The 7,228-nt window shown below is 45.6% G+C and overlaps 1 protein-coding gene across 1 annotated transcript in view; it reads left to right on the top strand.

The window, feature by feature from the left end:
• Nucleotides 1-6,553: 6,553 nt before the first annotated feature.
• LOC134571702 (4-aminobutyrate aminotransferase, mitochondrial-like) overlaps nt 6,554-7,228 on the top strand; it is a 965,679-nt gene continuing 965,004 nt past the window's right edge. Inside the window, exon 1 of the mRNA XM_063430224.1 lies at nt 6,554-6,742. The gene's annotated coding sequence lies outside the window, so the exon portion shown is untranslated. The remainder of the gene's footprint in view (nt 6,743-7,228) is intronic.

The following is a 7,228-nucleotide window of genomic DNA, read 5'->3' as shown; positions in this document are numbered from 1 at the left end:
GTGATAGAAGCTCGGCCACTGGCAAAAGGAACATTAGCACAAAAGGCAGAATTGATAGCACTGACACGAGCGTTACAATTGGCTGAAGGTTTAAGAGTGAACATCTACACGGACTCCAAGTATGCGTTTTTAACCACTCATGCCCACGGAGCTTTGTATAGAGAAAGAGGACTATTGAATTCAGAAGGCAAAGAAATCAAGTACGCAGCTGAAATCCTACAACTATTGGAAGCAGTGTGGGAGCCGAAAGAAGTCGGTATCATACATTGTCGAGCGTATCTGAGAGGAGATGGTGATGTAACCAAAGGAAATCGGATGGCAGATAGTGCAGCTAAGCGTGCCGCTGAATCAGGAAGACAGGAATATGTGGAGCATATAGCTGCTCTTATACCAACTCCACTGTCTCAATGGACTCCAGTTTATACAGCTCAAGAAGAGGAGTGGTTAAAGACTGAACCTGGAAAGTATTTGGAGAACAAATGGTATCAGTTAGAAGATGGGAGAATAGTCATTCCAGCATCACTAGCGGTAGAAATTGTCCAAAACTATCACAACGGGACACATTCTGGGAGAGATAGTACAGAAGAATCTCTCAGAAAACATTTCTACATACCAAGATTGTCCAACTTAACTCAAGCCATTGTACGAAGATGTGTAATGTGTGCTAAAAATAATGCAAGGCAAGGACCAGTAAAGCCACCAGGAGTCCAGTTTATGGGGGGACTCCCCATGTCCGATCTACAAATTGACTATACAGTAATGCCTAAATCTGGTGGACATCGCTACCTACTGGTAGTTGTGTGCACCTATTCAGGCTGGGTAGAAGCATGTCCTACTCGTACAGAGAAAGCAGGAGAAGTTGTGAGATTCCTGCTACGAGAAATAATACCCCGATATGGACTACCCTGCTCTATAGGATCGGACAATGGTCCAGCTTTTGTTCATCAGTGCCTACAACAACTGACTCATATGCTTGGTATAAAGTGGAGGCTTCATACGGCATATAGACCCCAGAGTTCTGGTAAGGTAGAGAGAATGAATAGAACTATTAAGAATCAGTTGGCTAAAATGTGTCAGGAAACCCAACTTAAGTGGAACGTTCTCTTGCCCATAGCTCTATTGCGAATCCGCAGTACACCTACCAGAAGGATGGGCCTCTCTCCTTTTGAAATCATGTATGGGTGACCACCTCCCGTACTTGGTAACTTAAGGGGGGATTTGAGTCAGTTGGGAGAAGGAATTACCCGGCAGCAGGTTGTAGAGTTGGGTAAGACTATGGAGGAGGTACAGAAATGGGTACAAGATAGATTACCTGTGAATATTTATCCCCCAGTTCATAGTTACCACCCAGGAGACTAAGTGTGGATTAAAGAGTGGAATAATGTACCATTAGGGCCCAAGTGGAGAGGTCCTTATGTTGTTCTTTTGTCTACCCCTACTGCGATAAAAGTGGCCGAAGTGACTCCGTGGATACATCACTCCAGGGTTAAACCAGCAGCAGTCGATTCTTGGCAAGCTACAGCAGATCCAGAGAATCCCTGCAAGATCCGGTTAAAGCGCACGACTCAGTCGGAGTGACAAGGAATCTTGTGGATTACAAATTTTATTGTTTCAGAGATTGGTAAGTGAGTGAGAAGGCCATAATAAAGCCTGTCCGCTCACCGACGTATAGTGTATAAGTCAGGAAAAGTCTCGAAGGGACCCCTGTGAAGACGAGCAGAACTCCATTCCCTGCAGCCCTTACATCCTGGAAGCTGAGGTGCCATCGCACGGACGAAGACGGAGGATGACGACGAAAGATGTGTTTCTGATAATGTTTATATATGTGTATTTTTATATTCAGGAAGGTAGAGGTACCGACACTCCTAGCTGTGAGGTATGCATTAAGACTACAAGAACAGGTAACCATATTTCCCAGACCCTAATTTGGCATTCGCAATACGAGTGTAAAGGAGATGTATCAAGATGTAGATACTTAAATATAGAATATAGTGTGTGCCATTTAGGAGTAGGAGAACCTAAGTGCTTCAGTCCAGAGTATCAACCCCGTACAATTTGGTTGACTCTCAGGAATGGAGATCCTCAGGGGACCCTAATTAACAAAACGGTATTAGAATCCGTATATTCTTCAGGTGTTCTGCTATTTGATGCATGTAAGGCGATATCAAGTGGTAGAAAGCCGTGGAATGTATGTGGGGATCTTAGATGGGAGAGAACGTATGGGTCTAACGATAAATATATTTGTCCCAGTAGTAAAAATAAGTATGTGAGTCCTAGATGCCCAAATAGAGATTATAACTTTTGCCCATATTGGTCTTGTGTGGGGTGGGCAACTTGGGGACCGACAGCAGACAAGGACATGATTGTGACTAAGTTGCCTACCAATCCATATTGTAAGTCTATGGAATGCAATCCAGTCTAAATACTTATAAATAACCCCGACAAGTTCTTAGATAAATATGGTAATTTATTTGGGTTTCAAATATACGGGACGGGTTTAGACCCTGGGACAGTATTGTTTATCGGGATAGAGACTGATACGGTATCCTCCCAGACTCATCAGGTATACCATTCCTTCTATGAAGAAATGAGTATAGATAATAAGATCCCCCATAATGCTAAAAACCTGTTCATTGATTTAGCTGAAAGTATTGCCGGTAGTCTTAATGTTACCAACTGCTATGTGTGTGGAGGTACTAACATGGGAGACCAATGGCCTTGGGAAGCAAAGGAGGTAATGTCCGGTTCTGAGGCAGTTGACCAATTAATATCTTCACAAGCCGATTATCATATGAGTGTTAGAGGTAAATCTGAGTGGAGATTAAAGACCTCCATCATAGGTTATGTTTGCATAGCGAGGAAAGGAATGATGTATAATACTTCTGTAGGAGAATTAACTTGTCTAGGGCAAAAAGCTTATGATGATGATACAAAGAATACAACTTGGTGGTCGGCTTCAAATGTCTCAGAACCATCTAACCCGTTTGCAAGATACGCCAATTTAAAGGATGTGTGGTTTGATCTATCCATCACATCTAATTGGAGAGCCCCAGCAAATTTGTAATGGATCTGTGGTAAGAAAGCCTATTCGGAGTTGCCACAGGACTGGGAAGGGGCATGTGTGTTGGGTATGCTCAAACCATCCTTCTTCTTGTTACCTATCGAAACAGGTGAGACTTTAGGTGTTAAAGTGTATGATGTGAATCATAGGAAGAAAAGGGGACCCATAGAGATAGGCGCCTGGGAAGATGATGAATGGCCTCCCCAGCGTATTATAGATTACTATGGGCCAGCCACGTGGGCAGAGGATGGTACCTTTGGTTATAGAACCCCAATTTATATGCTCAACCGTATTATAAGATTACAGGCAGTGGTTGAGATTATTACTAATGAGACCTCACAAGCGCTCAATCTTCTAGCGAAGCATAATACCAGGATGAGGACAGCAGTATACCAAAATAGATTAGCCTTGGATTACCTATTGGCAGTAGAGGGAGGTGTATGTGGGAAGTTTAACCTGAGCAATTGCTGTCTTCAAATAGATGACGAAGGGCAAGCAATAGCTGAGCTTACTAGCCATATGGTTAAACTAGCGCATGTGCCTACTCAGGTATGGAAAGGGTACAATCCAAGTAGTTGGTTTGGTAACTGGTATGAGCAGTTTGGAGGGCTTAAGGCATTGGTAGGTGGAGTCCTACTGATTTTAATGTTGTGTCTACTCCTGCCATGTCTTATACCCTTAGTAGTTAGGTCTGTGCAAAGCCTGATAGAAAATATAGCAGAGAGGAAGGCTGCTGCACAGATAATGGCAATTTATAAATATAAGGTTCTAGATCAGGGAGAACCAATGCAGGAAGATGAGTGTTGAAGATTCACATCATAGATAAGTCTGGTCTGGTTCATGGTAACTTGCGGTGTACGCAAACCAAGGTTAAGTGATGCCTCAAGTAATTGTGAAATATCAAGAGGCATCAAAGGGGGGAATGTGGTGGAATCTCGGTAAAAATAAATTTAGTAGGCCGAGATTACCACGTGGCATGTGTACGTGCATATGCTGACGTATCGATCAGTTAGTTGCACGTGGCAAGATACGATCAGTAGTGTACGGAGCATGTGCAAGAATACAGGATGTAGTATTCCCCTCCTCCATTGTGCTGGACAGGCCATGCGGTCAAGCAGGAAGTTAATTCTTATTTGTATTGATTGGTCAAGAGAATGTGCGGGTGGAGATTAATATGGGAGGAGTTATGTGCCTATATAAGGAGCCTGCACTATTGCCCGGGGCTCAGAACTTGTTGTATTTTGGTGACATTAGTCCCTCTGAGTCCCGATCGGTGAACCGAATAAAGAATCTCTTCCTTCCTGAAGAAACCTGTGTCCATCTCTCTGTGCTTGGCTTCCGTCAGTTTCTCCGGTATCAATGGGTGTGAGAGTGCTGTGCCTGATGGGTGTGAGAGTGCTGTGTATGATGGGTGTGAGAGTGCTGTATGATGGGTGTGAGAGTGCTGTATGATGGGTGTGAGAGTGCTGTGTCTGATGGGTGTGAGAGTGCTGTGTATGATGGGTGTGAGAGTGCTGTATGATGGGTGTGAGAGTGCTGTATGATGGGTGTGAGAGTGCTGTGTATGATGGGTGTGAGAGTGCTGTGTCTGATGGTTGTGAGAGTGCTGTGTCTGATGGGTGTGAGAGTGCTGTGTATGATGGGTGTGAGTGCTGTGTCTGATGGTTGTGAGAGTGCTGTGTCTGATGGGTGTGAGAGTGCTGTGTATGATGGGTGTGAGTGCTGTGTCTGATGGGTGTGAGTGCTGTGTCTGATGGGTGTGAATGTTAGAAGGGATTGAGTGTTTGGGGGTAAAATAAAAAAAAAATAGCCATTATGTCCCCCCCTCCCTTCTTACCTTTAGCTTGGGAGGGGGGGACCGGCACGCTGGTGAGTGAGAGGGGGGGACCGGCATGCTGGTGAGTGGGAGGAGGGGACCGGCATTCCGACACCATCCCTGGTGGTCCAGTGGGTGAGTGAACTCTAGCCTGCGGGCTAGAGTTCACTCTCGCGAGATCCGGTCGTTGCCATGGCAACGCGCCGGATCTCGCGAGAGGAATCCGGCGGAGCTGCAAGTTAGAGCTCCGCCGGGTCCTCTCCCTCCCTCCCTAGCCGCAGGTCTCTCCAAGGGGGCCGGTGAGGGAGATCTCTGATCTCCTCACCGGCCCTTCATTGAAAACAGCGGGGCCGGCGCTCGGATAGTGCTGGCCCTGCATAGACCGGCAGGGGAGATCCTGGGACTTCCCCTGACGGCCTCGGCCCATGGCCACCGCGGCCCACCGGGCATTTGCCCAGTGTGCCCGATGGCCAGTCCGGGCCTGGCTGTAAGTGGCACGGAGCTGGCTCCAGTAATTTTGCTCTGGCACTGGAGCTCAGACGAGACAAGTCTGATCCGTTCGGTGGTCAGGCCCCGCCCCCGTTCTTTAAATTTTATTAAATGAAAGCCCAGTTTCTCCTGAACAAAATAATATATGTGTGGGTGTACTTAAAGGAAAACTCCAGTGCCAGGAAAAAAAATCTGTTTTCCTGGCCCTGCAGGTTCCCTCTCACCCCCCAATGCCCAGTTGCTTCACTTACCTGAGGCAGCGACGATGTCCCTCGTCGCTGCCTCCTGCTCTGCGTCGGCCGGAGGGCTTGACTGATCCAGCCCACCGGCCGAGGAGACCTAATGCGCATGCGCGGCATAGAAACTGCTATGCGTGTAATAGAGTTAATCCAGCCTCCAAATCCTCTAGTGGCTGTCTCATTGACAGCCGCTAGAGGCGCTTGCGTGATTCTCACTGTGAAAATCACAGTGAGAACACGCAAGCGTCCATAGGAAAGCATTGTAAATGCTTTCCTATGAGACCGGCTGAATGCGCGCGCAGCTCTTGCCGCGCATGCACATTCAGCCGAAAGGGAGGATCGGAGGCAGAGAGCTCCCTGCCCGGAGCTGGAATAAAGGTAAGTTTTAAACCTTTCCTCTCCCCAGAGCCCGGCGGGAGGGGGTCCTGAGGGTGGGGGCACCCTCAGGGCACTATAGTGCCAGGAAAACGAGTATGTTTTCCTGGAACTATAGTGGTCCTTTAAGGAACAGTTTGTGTGTAGGTAGGAGATGGAGTCAGGGCACTGTAATGATTTTGGTTCTTGGAGTGGTTCTCCAGGAGTCTCAATAATCTAAATGACACCAGGATGTTATAATTACCCAAGTGTATCAAGCATTCCTTTTGACTCCTAATGTGTATCAAAACGACATACTAACAAGCGCACGTTTATATTTGATCTGCTAAAAAATGGCAGCTATGTCATGATAACCATGATTTTCACAAAGAAACCATGGCTCAAACCCGTTCTTTCCGCTCCATAACAAGAGGCTTGTAGCCCACCCAACCACAAAGACGTATAGACAACATACAGTGATCTTGTTGTTTCATTGGACACTTTCGCTAAGGAGCAATGTTTTCGGAAACACCGCCCCCAGTTTGATTGGTTTGCAGTGGGATGTGGGTTTAATCTATTGTCCGCGTGACGCTTCGTGCTATTGGTTGGAGAATATGTCTATTACATGTTAACTGACAGCCTTGGTAGAACCCAGGACTGGATGGACTTCGAGCCGTAACATTGCACTCTGTGCTTTCTTATTTCAGAAGGTGTTCATTACGAGGGTGGTGGCTGCAGTGCAACAACGAGTAGATTTGTCTTTTTTGCAAACAGATTGCAGCGGTAAGCGCTAATTTAATCTTGATATAATGCAGAACATGCTTTAGTAAAGAACCGTTAGATGAAGTCATGGAACGTTTGTATAATGGGCGTCTGTAGACTAGATTGCTGTTACATGTCTATACGCGTATCACTTTTGTGCTTAATTCGTTTTAAAGCATGAATTGTAAGTACTGAAACCACTGAAATACGTATGTGTGGTAAAATACCATTGAAAAACAGTTCATAATTAAAAAAAAAAAAAAACGTTTTTACATATGTTGCTTTGTTAGACATATATTGACCTCTCTCGCTCACCTTCTCCCTTCACCCCCATTAGGACGTTCTTTATGCATTCAGTCATTTTATTGAATCAAAATGATATAATTTTTATGTAATCCTTGCTAGATATTGTGTTTGCGTCGAACTATAGAATATGAACTATAGAATATGAAACCTGCTTAAAAGTCTAAAATTATAGAATTTGAGGCTTTTAAGCAGGTTTCATAT

This window comes from Pelobates fuscus, chromosome 8 (genome assembly GCF_036172605.1).
Source record: "Pelobates fuscus isolate aPelFus1 chromosome 8, aPelFus1.pri, whole genome shotgun sequence".
NCBI classification, from domain to species: Eukaryota; Metazoa; Chordata; class Amphibia; order Anura; family Pelobatidae; genus Pelobates; species Pelobates fuscus.
Note: the sequence above shows the minus strand (reverse complement) of the source record. Positions and strands in the feature narration are given on the sequence as shown.